Raw genomic sequence first — 16875 nt, forward strand, 5'->3', positions numbered from 1 at the left:
TCTTAATAGGCTATATTCCTATTTTTCTTAAAAGAACAAAATTTCTTTGAAATATTACGTGGTGCTCCACATTTATGTACAATTTTAAGGTGTTAATTAAAATAAACAAATAAGTAATAAGAAAGTATTCTTTTAAATTCTATTCTAAATCTCTAACACCACACTTTTCTGTTTTTAAAATCATTGAGGACATGGCATTTCTTTGAATATTTTAATGTCATTACTGATCCAGTCTACCTGCTCATTGGAATACGTCAGGGCATGATACATCTCTGAGTCCTTACACACAAGGTCTTCCACAATGGGCTTTCTTGTTTGTAATACGGAGACAATATAATTGTTGTGAAGATAATTCGACTTTGAAGCATTTGCCCAGTAAAATATTAGGAGAGAGTTGAACATGTGATGCATAGCAATAAGTTACAGATGTTATTATTTATCTTTCAAGTCCTTGTTTAAGCACTACTTGCTTTATAGAGTGATTTTCTGCTATCGTGATTCTTTTGAACATGCCTTTATCAAAATCTGTACTCCTTGGTTTTGTTACATCTTTATCCATCTGCTGGATTATAAAGTACACAAAGGCAAGGAATGTGCTTTAGACCTAATATAGGCATAGAGTGGGCTGCTCCTGAATCATTGCTGAGGGGAAGACTTGTTTAGGAATGATGAAAACAGCAATGACTCAAAACAAACACCTGTAGCGTTTATTGCTTAATTAAATTTATGGGATTTTGAGCCAGATGTGGTGGCTCATGCCTGTAATCTCAGTGACTGTGGAGGCAGAGGCAGGAGGATTGAAAGTTCAAAGCCAGTCTCAGCAATTTAATGAGGTGCTAAGCAATTCAGTGAGACTCTATCTCTAATAAAATTCAAAATAGGGCTAGGGATGTGGCTCAGTGGTTGAGTGCCCCTGAGTTCAATCCCTGGTATCTGCCCCACACCCCCCCCCCCCCCAAAAATTGTTTTTTTCCTAATTGGACAAGAAAAGTTTATACTAGTTATTTTAATTAACTATGGTTATTATTTTTCTTTATCTCCATGCAAATGTGGGGTTTCTTTAAGAGATACACCAGGTACAGTGCTGTTTTTCTGAATTCTCAATAAAAATAATTGCTATAATAGAAATAGTTTCATCAAATGAATACTTGAATCTTAAGCCTCGGTTTGTTTTGTTATGATCTTTTCATTGAAAATTTTTAAGCTGACCTTGTTGTTGTTTTTTTTTCCCAAGTGTAAATCTTAAAAACTTTCACATCCTGGTCAATATAGAATCAACGGGTTAGCAGCACAGTTAGCCTATGATGCTACCTAGTGGTCAACTTTTGAGCACACACTTGAAATGCTCAAACTCTTACAGGTTTTCCCTTTACTTTTGAATTGTCAATTGTAAAATGTCACTAGAAATCACTGAAGATCTTGCTCTCTTCTTTTTAATATTTTTAGCAACTGCTTTATGTGTCGTTTATCCACCATTCATCTAGCTTAAATCTGTTCAGTAGAACTGAAAATTTAAAGACATGCTACAAGATCTATTATTGGGCTTCAAAGATGCCCTTTCCTCCCAGGATCGGAGGGACTTATACAGTAGGCAGAATTCAGGACACCAGCTTCCTTGGGCCTTGCTATGGGAGAATGCACCTCCATTTGCCCCCTCTGACTCCAGGCAGGTTTTGGAGGCTGCCTGAGCAAAGGCACTTCTTTCTCCTTTACACACATTCTTCTAAACAATCATTCTCTTTTGAAACCAAACAATCCCCTCAAAAACACTGTTTCAGGCATAAAATAGGAAATAGTACTAAACCAACGGAAATGTTTTGTTTTAAATACTGAGGCCATTTGTTTACATTAAAAAATAGTTTGCATTCAAAGCCCATTATTGAAAGAAACATGAATCATCAATCACAAGGGGACTTTATAGATAAGAAATAAGCCATTGACCTAAACAATTGTATTAAGCATGAACAACCCTTCTTGGGACCTTTTGCTGAGTCACTTTTCAGGAAGTGAGCTGTCCAGGGAGATTTCTACAGGAGGAACAATCGACAATATTTTCATATTAATAACCTCCAGTTGCTTTATTGTTCTCAAAACTTTTGTTAATAAGTATTTTCCTGTTCAGTGAAAAAAACATTAATCAAAAGACAAAGGCTAATCTGATTTATTTTTATGTGTTTGGGATTCTTTTCTGCTGTAAGTGATATTCAGTATTTTTAAATAAAAGTTAGCCAATTATAAGATGCCCTCATTCACTGAGCATAATTTCAGGAAATATTTTTTTCTGAATTTGTGTGTAAGGTGGGGGGTGGCCTAGCACACACTAGGCTAGTGCTCTACCACTGAGCTAGCCCCCAATGTGAACTTCAGGGGAAAAAAAAAAAAAAAAACACATGTGCTATAACAGATATTGGACAGATTTTTTTTTAATTGAGGACTTAATCCAGGGGATTAAATCACTGAGCTTCATTCCCAGTCGTTTTTATATATTTATTTTTAAATTTTTGAGACAGAGTTTTGCTAGTTGTTTAGTGTCTCACTAAGTTGCTGAGACTGGCCTCAAAGTTGCAATCCTCCTCCCTCAGTCTCCCAAATCGCTGGGATTACAGGCATACACCACCGTGCCCAGTTTGTAAATAATCATTTTGAATTCAAATTCCTTTCAAGGAGCAGCAGTGTTTCCATTTCATGGTTAGAATTCTCTTCTGCTTAACTCCTTTTAAGATTTCTCTCACTTACCTCTCAGAAAAAAAAAAACAATCACTGCAGCCCCCTGGAGACCAACTGAAAGATAACAGCTCATTCACACAGCAGTCCCTCAGAAAACTCGCCAGCAGGACCATAACAGACAGACAGGGTCAGTGGTCCCTGCTCACAGGCACTGAGCCCTTCTTAGCTTATGATGAGGATTTGTGATCAGGGGCTTAAGGCACTTGCCCACGTGACTGGGGAAGGTAAATTGTGGAATCAGACCATTGTGTGATTATGATTTGTTAGTATAAATAAACTATCATGCTTGTTTTCTGATTTAACACAAATACATCTCCCACAACCTGTCCCCACAGAAGCCTTGTGTCACATGCCCCATGTGGCTTTCCTTCTGTACTCGACAATAAACAAAGCGTCTCTAGCTACATCATCAGATATCAGAATTAAAGAGTCTACTCTGCACCAAGCACTCTGTGCGGGGCAGCAGTCCTGGTGTTGAAGTGCCCGGTTTCAAATCCTACCTCTGCTACTTATTAGCTATGTGACCTTGGGTACTTTTCTGTACTTGGAGCTTCTTTTTCTACACAATAGATAAGTTCCTGTCCCATAAGTTTGTTAAGTGATCCAGTTAATTAATGAAAACAAAGTCCTCAGAACAGTGCCAGGAAAGTAATACACTATGGAAATATTACTCTTATGCCTTTTCTTAATGATATACCATGATGTACCATTGAGGATGCATTTTTCTTAATTCATGAATTTCTATTTTGGGTCTGATGAGTAGCATTTTTCCTCTATTTCTTTTTAGATGCTACACTCTTATGATCTGAATTTCACAAAGGTCAACAACACATAAAACTGTTAGGAGACCACAATGTCCATGTGCTTATTATAAAGCTATTTCCTCTGCAGTATTGTTTTTGTTCATTTATTCATTCATCTTTATAAAGAAAACTATATACTAAGGAATATAGTATATAGTTTGTTTATACTACTATGTATCAAGCCCTTGAGAACTCCAGGGTTCAGCAGAGAAATTTCTTCTGTATTTCAACTTGATTGAGGGGGTGGGGTCTGGGAGTGAGAAATCTGCAATCTATACCCAGGATGGCATGCACATACTGGAAGGATCCACCTCTGGACCTCAGCGACAGTATTTGAACACATATCTAGAGCTCATAACCTTTATGACACATTGTCCTTTTAACCTGACTCCTAGAAGCATCCATTCTGCATGCAACTCCAGAGGTAGCCACCCATTTGTTCAAAGGGAAGACTTTGAACAAAGGGAAGAATCAACACTAGAAAAAGAGCTTCCATCTCAAAATAAAGAATCTCAAAATAAAAAGGACCTGGCTAAGTGCTCCTTTAGTGTCTCCTGTTCCGGTTTATCATCCACTTTGGTCCATCACTAAAGAAGGTCTGTACAAGAAGAAAGGAAAGCTATCATTTTCTTGTGGTGTTTTTTCTTCATATTTCCCTGGCTTCTCTTTCTCAGCTTCCTTCCCAAGTTCTACTTTATAAGTTTGTCCTTCAAATGTAGTTTATTCCCAGCATTCTCTCCTCAACTCTCCTCTTACTTTAGGGTCCTTAAAGTATTCATTTTCCACTCATGTGTCGACAAGTCCCAAATCCAGATCTTTTTTTTTAATCTTTATTTATCTATTTATATGTGGTGCTGAGATCAAACCCAGTGCCTCACATGTGTGAGGTAAGCGCTCTACCACTAAGCCACAGCCACAGCCCCCCAAATCCAGATATTTAACTGCTCTTCTGTCCTAATCTCCAAACTCTATTTCTCACAACCTATAATATCTCCACCAGAATAACCCACCCCATTCAACATGTCCAACATTAAATTCATTAACATTCCTCTCCTCTCTTGCCCTTGAAGTCTCCCTCCACGCACTGAATGCCCACCTGCAAATAATGATAATACCCCAACATGGATATTCTCAACTTGCTTTCATTCTCCAAATTAATCTCTGCCAAGCTCTGAACCATTAGCTCTGACCTGGGGACCTCTGGGCATTTGTAGATGCTTTTCCTTTTGTCTAGAGCGGCCTCCTGTGAACAAATCTCTGTGCATTCTTTAAGACTCAACACAGACAACACCCTCCTCAAAGCCACTCTAGATCTGAATTGCACCTTACATAGGATGCAATTTACTCTGTTTCCAATACTAAATTAAGTAACACCTCTGGGTGTTGCCTGCCTTTGTAGTTCTCAAAGCCCTTTTAAGGCACAGGACCTTGGACATAGAAGTCATCAATAAATGTTTGTTGGACTAGTTAGTCAACTAATTAATGTAGAAAAATGAAACCAGTGTGTTTTAGAGTGGTGAGTGATTTCTTCCTCCACTCATTCAAACTTTCCATTCCCTACTATCACTTTTCTGGATTGTTCACCACTCAGAAATTCTGAGTGTCATCAACACTCTGTCTTACAAAACTTCTGGGAAAAATTTGGTTTATAAATCCTGACACAATCTGATCCTTTATGAGTACAACTGTTGTAGAGTAAACACAGAAGATGACGGTTGTGGATTCCTTCATTTTGAACACTGGAATAAAAAGAAAAGTTTCCATTTGTACCAGGTTTTACAGGGTTGTGGTTCAATAGGTGATCTGTATGCTTCCTTTTTACTTCTAAACACATGTGTTCCTTTGTTTCTCAGGAAGTAATCATCATGTAGCCATGGAAATCAACAAGTGCAAAGGAAATGTTGCAGGGGAATAATGAAGCCAACTAACTCAACTCCACAAGAGTTGGTCACATCCTAAAACGATTAAAACCCAACCATCCAAAAGCTCTTAGAGGAAGTGTTGATCGGTGCTTGGTATTTGACAATAACTTGTACAGTACGTGTGAAATCAATTCAAAAATTCTGAAGCATTTATAAAATGTAATACATTCTCAAGACCAATGAATATTCATTGAGTGACTACTATGAACTAAGCCCTTTTGCATATACTCTCTCATTCTGTCATCTCAACAGCCTTATGCAAATAACTATTTCTTTATTAATTCCATTCTTTAGATTTTTTTTTAAACTACTTAGATTCTGAGAGTCTAGAAGACTTGCTTAGAGACTCATCAGTGTGGGAGGCAGCACTTGAATGTACACACTCTTTCCACCAATCAGAATTCATTTCAGGGATGAATGATTTCCAGATCCCATGGCACAAATATCCAGAAGGGCAAATCATCTCCCAACCCACTTTCCATATTTGTAACCATTTTTCTGTCTGCTTTACTAGGCTGACAGTTCCTAACCTTGGAGGTAGAACTTGTGGTTTAGAGGTTTAAGACTTTATCCCAAGAACAGGAAAGATCAAAATCATGCATTGATTTCTATTAAGTAATTTATAAGATGTCCATATTACATGGGTCAAATTCAGATACCATGAGCAATCCTTTTATTCTCTTTCTTGTAATAGTGTTGATAATGTTTCTTTGTAAAGTCCAAAATTTGCATTATACAGAAATTTGTCTCACGATGATATTTCAGTGGAAGGAATTGAGAGTGTGCTGCAGCGTGGATCTGGACTGTTCCCTAAAGGCTTATGTGTTAAGGACTTGGCCCCCATATAATGGCTTGTTGGGAGGTGATAGAAACATTAGGAGGTGGGGACTAGTTGGAAGAAGTAGATCACAGGGGGTATGCCTTGAGGGGTTTATTTTGTCCTTGCTTTCCGTCTCTTTCTCTGCTTCTGGGACCTCCATGAGGTGAGCAGCTCTGCTCTACTATGCCCTGGCTGCTATGACGCTGTCTCACCACAGGCCCAGAGAAATGGAGCCAATTAACCTGAACTGAATCCTCTGAAATCATATGCCAAAATAAGTCTTTCCTCCTTTAAGTTGATTTTCTCAGGCATTCTGTCACAGTCACACAAAGCTGACTAACAGGTTGGTAATAGTACTTTATAATCCTTAGAGTTTTAAAGTGATGGAGCTTTCATTTGTGAAATCCTATAGACTCAGTCTCATTACTTTATAAGCCATACTTTATATTTAATACAAATTATGTCGTTAATTTAAGTCTCTCCTGTAAAAGATTCTGGATAAGGACTAGTGATGCTGTGGCAGCTCCACAGAGTCCTCAGACAGCCAGACTGCTTCTTTCTACTTTCTATCTCTAGCCGCAGCTTCCATCCTCAAGTTCGTCTCAGGTTGAAAAAATGCTGCTGCAGCTCTAGACACAAAGTTCCCCACCTAGGCAGCAGAAAGGAGGGTGGGGAAAGGACAGAAAGGATGTAGAACAGCTGTGTGGCCTGCTTACAAGAGTTTTCCTGGAAATTCCACCCAGCAGCTTCTACTTATCTCATTGGCCAGGGTTTCATCACATGGCCATACCCATCTGCACATAAGGCTGGGAAAGACAGTCTTTATCAAACCTAAGGGGGAATGGAATAGGGAATTGATACAGGGGAGGTATCTACAGCTGTAGTCACAAAAGGTGTAGAAGCAGAAGATTAGAAGAACCCACACGCAAGAACAAAGCCTTCCAAATGGAAGAATTCGTTGGATTTGAATTTCAGATCTGCTACTGACCAATTGTAACCGAAGGAGGGTGACCAGCAAGAGAGGTGTTTGGAGCAGGGTGGTAGTCATGGAGATGGTGAAAAGTGGTCCGATTCTGACTCTATCTTGAAGGCAGAGCCGACTGGATTAGCTAATGGATTAGAATGGAGGTATGAGAGAAGGAGTCAAGGTTGACGCCAAGATCGTTTAAGAAACTTGCTGAGAAAGGGGCACTATGGGGGGAGCAAGTTCCGGATGGGAATGGAAGCTCAGCAGCTCGATGTGTATCTGACATCCAAAGGCACATTTTGATTTGGAAGTTGAACATATGTGGTCTGGAACACAGGGAGGTGGTTTAGACTGGAGATACATATATTTAGAAGTAATCAATACAGAGGTAGTAGTTAAAGTCCTGAGACTGAATGAAATCATTAAAGTGGTCAGTGTCGATGGAAAACAGAAGAGTTCCAAGGACTGAGCCTGGGACACTCTGCCATAGAGAGACCAAGGAACAAGAAAAGAACCCTGGGGTCAGAAGTACTGCTCCATGACAGAGGGTGTCCTGGGCTCAAGCCTCAGAAGAAGGAAGGAAGGAAGGAAATGAAGGGGGTGGGGAGAAACTGACAAGGAAAACAAGAAGCAATGAGAGAGAAGGAAAAACCAGGAGTGTGGGGGGAACCACGTGAAGGCAGATGATTGAAAATGGAGTGACTGTGAAATGCTCTGGGTGCCTTACCAAAGTGTTTCAGTGGGTGGTGAGGGTCAGAGAAGAAACAAGGCAAAGAGAATTGGAGAGACAATTTTGCTGAAAAGAGAAACAGGGGACACAGAGGATATAAGCTAGAAGGGGAAGTGAGATCAAGAGAGTTGTTTGTCTTTTTTTGTTTTCAACAGTGGATGGGAGAATGCTTGTGTGGTTCTGAGCCTGATGATACAAGAGAGAGGGGAGGTGGCGTGTGGCCTTGTCCTTGATTGGACGGGGGTGGGGTCACATAGTGTGTAAGTGAAGGTGCTGGCCTTTGTAAAGAGCGTGGAGAGTTCAGGCAGAGGAACGGGAGAGAAAGCAGAGGCTCATTTGACTGTGTGCCTTTCTCCAGCTTTGTTAAATGGTGTAATGGGGTAGGGAAAGTCCAGTTTATCAGCCAAGTCAATTTAACAAAGGGAGACAGGGACAAGGGAGTCCTGGGTATTTTCAAGAGAATGGTTGAAGTGTTAGACCACAAACCTGAGCTAGGTAAGGAGGGAGACAACATGGAAAACAGAATAGAATAGTGGATTTGGGCTCCAATGGAGTTGAAGGACTGTTTGGATTTACAGAGTATGTACATGTCCATTGATGGGGGGGGCGGAGCCTGAGACACTCAAATCTAAGCCTTAATGGTATCCAAAGATGTCTAAAACCTAGGGGCTTAGCAGTGTGAGCTCACCCACCTAAAAATAAATCAGCTTTCTCCCAGCCCCTTTCAACCACTGACCTGAAACAGAGAGTGACCTCCTAATGTGGCATGATTAAATCCTGTTCCTGGATTCCGGATTTTCATGCACTTCCTGCCATTTCCTGCAAATGACAAAGTTGAGATTCCAGTGGGCTCTCTGACATGGCAGAAAGCCAGGCCAACCAAAGCGTCTCTAATTTCTATAACCTGAAGAGAGCTGAACATCAGAGTTCCTGCAGTCTATTGTGTTCATCAGTTCAAAAGCAAGGCCAAGTGTGTTTCTAACAGGGCTCGTTCATGCTCTTCCCAAGCAACATGGCTGCTCTTTCCACAAACATTTTATTTCCACAACGTTCCCTGGTTGTGGAATAAGTCAGAACCTCTTCAGCCAGGCTCTTTGCACAGGAATACCCTGGACATGTACAAGAAAGGAATAATGTAGCCACAAGTCAGACACCGCAGGAGAAGCATTCCGGGTGGGTTGCCAGGGCCCAGTTTCCCCAGCCAGTAACTAACAAATGCACACCCAAGAATCTTTTAACTTTTTGACTAACATCACAAAAACATCAGAGAGCCAAAAGGGCATTTGCATAAGTCATGCTGAAATTCTCCTTTCTCTTTCTCCTTCTGCCATAGAAAACCCAGTTTCTTTTAGTATCTAAGTGGATGACTCCATAGCCAGGCATTTTCAATTTCCCTTGTGCAAAAGTCTGTTGTCAGGATCTTAGAATTTTCTCTTCACTGGGTAGTCTGGGCCTGGAAGAGAGGAAATGATCAGTTAATAGCCCTTTGTTTTTCAGCTTTTTTCAAAGAATCTCCCAGCAATAAATATAACACTGACTATACAAAGGTCTGAACAACAAATGTGAATTTACTTACTTGATTATAATGAACAAAACCAGCAAGTAATGTGCTTTGCATTGTTGAAATTAAAGGTAAAAGGGTTATTTCAAAATTTGAAATGAATGTCAAATACTGCTCCTCTTTCAGTCCTTAGTTAAGTGGTACAGCAGCTACAAAACTTGTCCCTCTTCACAAACACCATGTCCTGTCAATCATTGAACTGGATTGTTAGGGTAAAGATTTGCCATCAGAAATTGAACTGAAATCAGAATGTCTGCTTGCTTCTGTGAGTTAAAGAAAAAAAAAACTTTTTTTCCTTCTGTTTTAATGTAGAGTTTGGAGTTGAGTAGCCTTTAAAGCACTAAACTGTCTCTCTAGTATTTGAGGGGATTAGGTTTAGAGTTCATTGTGTTGACTGTTTTCTGAAAGATTAGATAGTTTAGTTAGGCTCCTATTGGCCATGTAAATGTCTCAGTGTTTATTGACTGTCTGCAGACGTTATCAAAGACTCTGGACACAATCGACACCTAGTAAACAGAAATCCCATTATTTTTGTGGTGCTGATAAGATTTACAGAGGATTTAATTTTTTTATGATAGACTGGTTAGTTAAAGATACTAATACAGTACAGAGGAGTAAGATAAATGGGGATGAATTCAGCCAACGCACTTGCCCTTTTATTTGTAGTTTGGAAACTACAATTTCATTTTGCCTGTAGATTGTAGAAATGATTATCTGAATACTATTTAGCTTAAAAATACTTCTTAAGTACACTTGAAAACATTATATACATGTCTACTAATGCTTCAAATGATCTACAGAGGGGTTTATGTTTTCATGGAAAGATGTCTGAAATCTTTCAGTACATTCAAACATTCTATGGATAGTGTACTCATTTAGTGTAAGCACTTATCTGTTGGGTGTTTTGGACCTGCTATAATCAAAATAAAATTGGGGAAGATATATAATAGATGTGTTTGACCACAGGTAAAATTCATGGGATCAATGTCTTTGTTATTATTATTTTTTTATGAATTAGTGATCTCTGATAGGGGATACCAGTCAAGCTTCCTTCTCTGTCTCCACCAAGATTAGTGATAGGTGGAAGAGGGTAAAGGAAATGTGTTTTCCCTGGAGACCTGCATGGCACTTAGAGTTTAGTCAAAGCAACAAAGAGCCTTATGGCAGGAAGTGTTGAAGAGGGTTGGTGTTTAGGAAAAAGTAGAATGACAGAACTGAAATTAGGCAGTTTGCCTCCATATAAAACACACACTGCTTGAACTTGTGTGTTATGGTACCAAACACAGAACTTGTACCACAAAGCTGCAACATACCTGAACAGCCTCAGCTCCCAACTCTGCTCTAACCCTCCCTTGATGCATCTGCCCCCTGCTCCACAGCAGGCACCTTCCTGCCCCAGGGCTTTTGCTTCTGTTGTTCTCTTCTTCCTCCCCTTGACAGGAAACTCTTATTCACCCTGACACTCCAAATGTCAGCTCCTCTATGACCTTTCCTTTACACACTCTTTCATACGCCTAACTTACTAACTCCATTATATTCACAGATCCCTGGTAATTTCTTTGTGTGTTGAACTCCCCAACATCAGTAAACTCCTACAGGGAGGTTTTTGTTTTTGTTTTTATCCTCCGGGTCTAGCATATAATATATGCTTGATAAATCCATATAGTAGGAAGAGGGAAGGCTCATCCCTAATCTTTGCTTGCACACCTCCTCTCTCTTCACTAGAGAACTTACCCATCCTCAAGAACCAACTGCTTTTTGAAGACTTCTCTGACCAAGGACCTCCCACTTCTTTAAACTCTCATAGCATCCAAGTGAGAATTGCACAATTGACACCCAACAGACTTTGTCCTCGCCTTACTAGTGTTTTTCTAAGTAGGTGCTATTTCCCCACCACAATCAAAGAATTCCTTGCAGCACCCACAATACCTAATATTCTCTGCTTGGGGCTTTTAGCTACCAAGGGTTTGTTGATTAGGGAGGAAAGGGGGTTGGTCTAAAAGGTAGTCCAGCAAGGTCATTTGACAGGCTGTGAAAGAGGGCACATTTGGGACCCCCAGGCAAAAAACAGGTTAAGCAATAAGAAGTAGCAGACAGACAGCCCTGAATCCTCAAGCACCTCAAAAGAAAACAAAGCAAATCCACCAAGTGTTTAAAGAGGCTGGGAGGGGTACTGTGCTGAAGTTAATGAGAAGCCAGGACACTACAAGAAAGTGATTGTCCCATCAGTCGCTGAAGACCAACCAGCAAGGAGGAGAAAGTCATAAGAGTGAAAATTTATTGAGCACCAATTATGTGCTAAGCATTTGACACACATTCTGTTTTTTTAACAGTTTTCTTGAGAATAACTCAAATACTATGTAATTTTCCCATTACTTGGATACAATTCAATGGATTTCAGTGTATCCATAGAGTTGTGCGATCAATAGCTTAATTTTAGTATATTCTCATTACCCCAGAAAGAAACCCTATGCCCATCAGTGGTCGCTCCCCATTCTCTGCCCGCCATTGCCCTCCCACTCTCACCTCTAACCTAGTCACCTCTAACCTAATCTACTTCTGTCACCTCTAACCTAGTCACCTCTAACCTAATCTACTTCTGTTGTTTATAGATGTTCCCATTCTGGATATTTCATGTCAAAATGGAATATGATGTGGCTTTCTGGGTCTGGCTTCTTCGTTCAGCATGTCTTCAAGGTTCATCCAGGTTGTAGGATGTATCAGAATTCACTCCCTCTTATTTTCAGCAGTATTCCATTATATGGATGTCTCACATTCATTTATTAGTGGATGGATAGTTGGGGTTGACTCTTGACATTATTTCATTTATTCTTTCTGATGTTCCCAGAAGGTAGGTGTTAGTGTCTTCATTTTACAGTCGAGTAAATTGAGACTCAGAAAGGTTATCTTATCCCTTCATGTAGATAATGGCACTGGGATGGGACTTGGGAAGACCTACTGTGTTTAGTTGCCACCTGTTGTTGGGCAAACATTGTCAGTGGAGGGCTATAGATCATAACAAATTCCAAAGACTAATAGAGCTCACTGGTGCTCCCCACCTTGTAAGGAATTTAGCCATAAATAAATACATGGGTATGCTGGAAAGAGCATAAGCTTTGGACTTAGACAATCTTGATTTTGAATCTGGCATACTGGCTATGTGACATGGGGCAGGTTTTTTAACTTCTTTGAGCCTCAGTTTCCACTCCTATAAAAATGCAGATAATTCCTGCCTTACAGGATTCTTGTCAGGATTAAATGAGCTGATAATATGAAGTGTTTGACATGTAGTAGGTAACTAAAATATGGTAGCTATCATTATCATTACTGTTTGCAGTAGTAGCAAAAGCAAGTAACACATGCACGCCTGCACATGTACACACACACACACACACACACACACACACACACACACACAATCCCTTCCCCATTGATTGAAGTCTGAGGAGGTCAGTTTTTAATATGTGCTGGTGGGAAATCCATGCAGAAATCGCCAGTGGTGGGCAGACAGAGATAAGAGGCAGGAACTCAGGTGAGAGGTCAGGGCTAGAGATATAGATTTAGGGGTTATCAGCATGGAGGTGAGGGTTGAAGCTTGATAAATCCATATAGTAGGAAGAGGGAAGGCTTTTCAGGTAGAACCAGGCAGAAAATAAACAGATGAGTCCAGTGCCCAAGCCTTGGGATGTCCACAGTTAAGGCCAGGAGAAAGAATGAAAGCAGCAGAGGGCACAGAAACAAGGATTTGGAGGATCTGGATTCAACCAGAATTGCGTTTGATTTTTTCCCCCCATTATCCTTAATATATTTATTTATTTTGATTTTTTATTAATTTTTTTATTTATACATGACAGCAGAATGCATTACAATTCTTATTCCACATATAGAGCACAATTTTTCATATCTCTGGTTGTACACAAAGTACATTCACACCAATTCATCTCTTTATACATGTACTTTGGAAAATAATGTTCATCACATTTCATCACCATTGCTAACCCCTTGTGTTTGATTTTGAAAGCCAAGGAAGGATAGATATTTGAGAAAGGAATAAGAGATAGGGAAGAAAGTTGAAAAGCTTAGGTTGTAAAAAGGTTTGCAGTCATGAAAACTAAAGTAGGTTATTAAATTTGGCAGCCCAGAAAGTCAACAGTGGCCTTATTATTCTGAGCATCTATCCATCCATCCATTCAAGCGTCCATTGTTTTTTTCCATCATTCATTAAATTTCCACAGTGCATTACCAGAGAAATACGCAAGGAAAACACAATCCCTTGCTATTCTGAGCGTGATGTGAAACAAAAGGAAAAGTCCAATAATCTGAGACCACTTGAGTGTATACGTTGAGCTCAGCAGGAAAAATTGGACTCTGTGGGACAACTCATGGAAGGACAGAGAATCAGAAAATTGGGAATAAACTGAAGGGCATGTGAAAGGCAAGCTGAACAAAGGGAAGGGCTTTTTATTTTTACAGGGGAGTTAAAAAGGGGGAAAAGATAAGGCAGAAATATTTGGGTTTACTTATCAGACAAGAAAGTCTAGAAGCTTTTCCTTTTCTTATTGGTTTGTAGTTGAGATGCTGTTAGAGTGAGTCTGTTTTTTAAACGGGGGGGGGGGGTGAATTTTTAAAGTTGACACCCATTTCAAGTTCATATACACTTGAAATTAATCTTAGTACTACCAGTAGTATTAATACCAATACTATTATTAATTTATGGTTAGTATAAATAATTTTTCTCTCCTTCAAAGATCTTCAAGAATCCAGAAGCTTTTTCTCTTAGCATTTTTAGTAAAATGGATTCTTCAAGAAAATGCACTGTTTATGTATAGTTCCAGTACCTTTGACCCACTACAGAAACGATATTCTCCTTCCCTCTGTTGTCCTCTACTTTCTAGTCAAAGTACCTCTACTTGGAGAAGCAAGTTAGGGAATGAAGACCAAAATACTATGGCTTCACATCTGTGGCCATGTTGCCTACTTACCCACAAAATGAATAAAAAATAGTTTATGAAAGTTAATTTAGAAATTATGGTTAGGCCACAGAAGATAGACATCACAGAAATGGGACTACTAAAGTTAAGAAAACCAGAAACCCAAAATGTAAAAGGAGAAAATTGTGACACATTGAATATTAAAGAGTGAACAAATTAACATTGAAAAAATTTAATAAAAAATTTAATAATTAACTTTAAGCTGTTAAAAATAAATGTTTAAGGGTTGGGGATATAACTCAGCTGGCAGAGTGCTTGCCTCGCATGAACAAGGCCCTGGGTTCAATCCCCAGCACCATAAAAAATTAAAAATAAAAATAAATGTTTAAATTGAGCATAGTGGCGCACGTCTAATAATTTCAGCCGCTCAGGAGGCTGAGACAGGAGGAAAGAAAGTTCAAAGCCAGCCTCACCAAAAGGGAGTTGCTAAACAACTCAGTGAGACCCTGTCTCTAAATAAAATACAAAATAGGGCTGGGGATGTGGCTCAGTGGTCGAGTGCCCTGAGTTCAAAAAATAAAAATAGAATAAATATCTAATAAAAATTAAAACACATGTCTAGGGCGGGGGACAAAGCTCAGTTAGTAGAGTGCTTGCCTCGCATGCACAAGGTCCTTGGTTCAATCTCCAGCACCACAAAAAATAAAAATTAAAAAAAATAAATTAAAAAAACTACATGTCTACATAGGACAGTTGACTATATTGTCCATTCTAGTGTGATCCTCCAGATTTATGGAGCTACTTCCACCCAGGCCACTCAGGTGAAGGCAGAGTCAGGGAAATACAACAGAGCAGTATTTCTGTCCTCCATCTAGTTGGGAACTTAATGCATATCCAGGGTGCCAATCAAGCCTGCCTGTCCCATGAGCAGCTAGGCAAAGCCAGGCTCCCCAGAGACTTTCTAGGAAAGTGTTGCTGCCTCCTTATTGCTCCACACTGCAGAAACTCTTATAGGTGGTGACATCATAGGACAACTGGCAGCCTGACAAAGGACCTACATGGCCTCATCTGGTCTCTCCTTCACACTTAAATAAGGAGGTATGGTTAGGTTAGACCTAACCAGGAGCAATAGAGACAAGGATAACAGAAAAAGCGGGAATTGTATTTATTTCTCATGTAATAGTCCAACAGTAAGCCCAAACAGACATGGTAGTTCTGCTGCATGAAGACTTCAGTGTTCCGGGTTCTTTTTAGGCTGCCACTCACCATTCCAAAGACCTTACTCTTAGGCCTTGTCATCCTGTCCCAAGATGAAACTCTAGCCAGCTCTCTACATAGGAAGGACATAAGAAAGAGCAAAGGACATACACCAGTTATCTCAGAAGGGAGGTTTCCAAATTGTCTCATATCACATCCCTCACATTTCATTGGCCAGACTAAGTAACTAAGCTGCAAGGAATGCTGGAAAATGTAGTTTAAATTCAATAGCCACATGCATATTTACAAAAATCCTGTGATGGTAGAAAGTGAGAATGAGAATACTGAGGTTCAACTACCAGCCTTTGTTATTCAGGAGGATGCAATATCGCACTCTTCTCCCTTCCCCTCCTTAGGAAAGCACTTTAATTTCAGGTAAGAGCCCATTTTAAAGTCCTTGATTGTCTTGGTCTTGGGAGAGGAAAAAAGACAAGCACAGCAATATGAACAAATACTGGTAGGAATATAAATGTTTCTCCGCTTGTTAGAGGGGTCATGACTTGATTAAAGGTGACATCTCACTCTGTTCTAATGAATCAGGAATCTATTCATTAGAATCAAATCAAGTCACCATCCAGCTGAGGAGACCCAGGGTTGCCTCTTTAAGTACAGGAATCCATTTGCTTTCTGATTTGACTTCTGACTCCTACTTAGTTACTTGAACATCCTGGTGCCTGAATAATTTGTTCACCTGGATAAGCAGATTTTTCTCCCCATTTTTCTCTTTGAATACGCCTGCTGGACCCCCCAAACTCTCAGAGTAATTTAGAAGAATGTACAGATCCCCCGTTATGTCTCCACAACTGTGTTAGGCACTAACAAGTACCAATAAAGGCCTTTGGATTCTGTGAAGAAATACATACATTTATGGGGCCTCAGAATACCTCTTGAAATAAAGTGATTGAACTGGATTTAGTTGTTCTAAAACTATGGTCTATATACACATCACAATTGATAGCCATTTAAAAATGTAAACTCCAGAGAGATGACCTTCAAGATAAAGGTCTCTGAAATAGGACCCTAAGGATTTTAATGTAGAAGTATGAAAACTTCAATGATTTCAGATTCTGCACTGTAGTTACCCTTTAAGAAACTGCTACTTGTCTGCTTTTTTGCTTGTTTGTTTGTTCCAGGGATTGAACTCAGAGGTGCTTAAC

This window comes from Marmota flaviventris, chromosome 4, assembly GCF_047511675.1.
Source record: "Marmota flaviventris isolate mMarFla1 chromosome 4, mMarFla1.hap1, whole genome shotgun sequence".
NCBI lineage: Eukaryota > Metazoa > Chordata > Mammalia > Rodentia > Sciuridae > Marmota > Marmota flaviventris.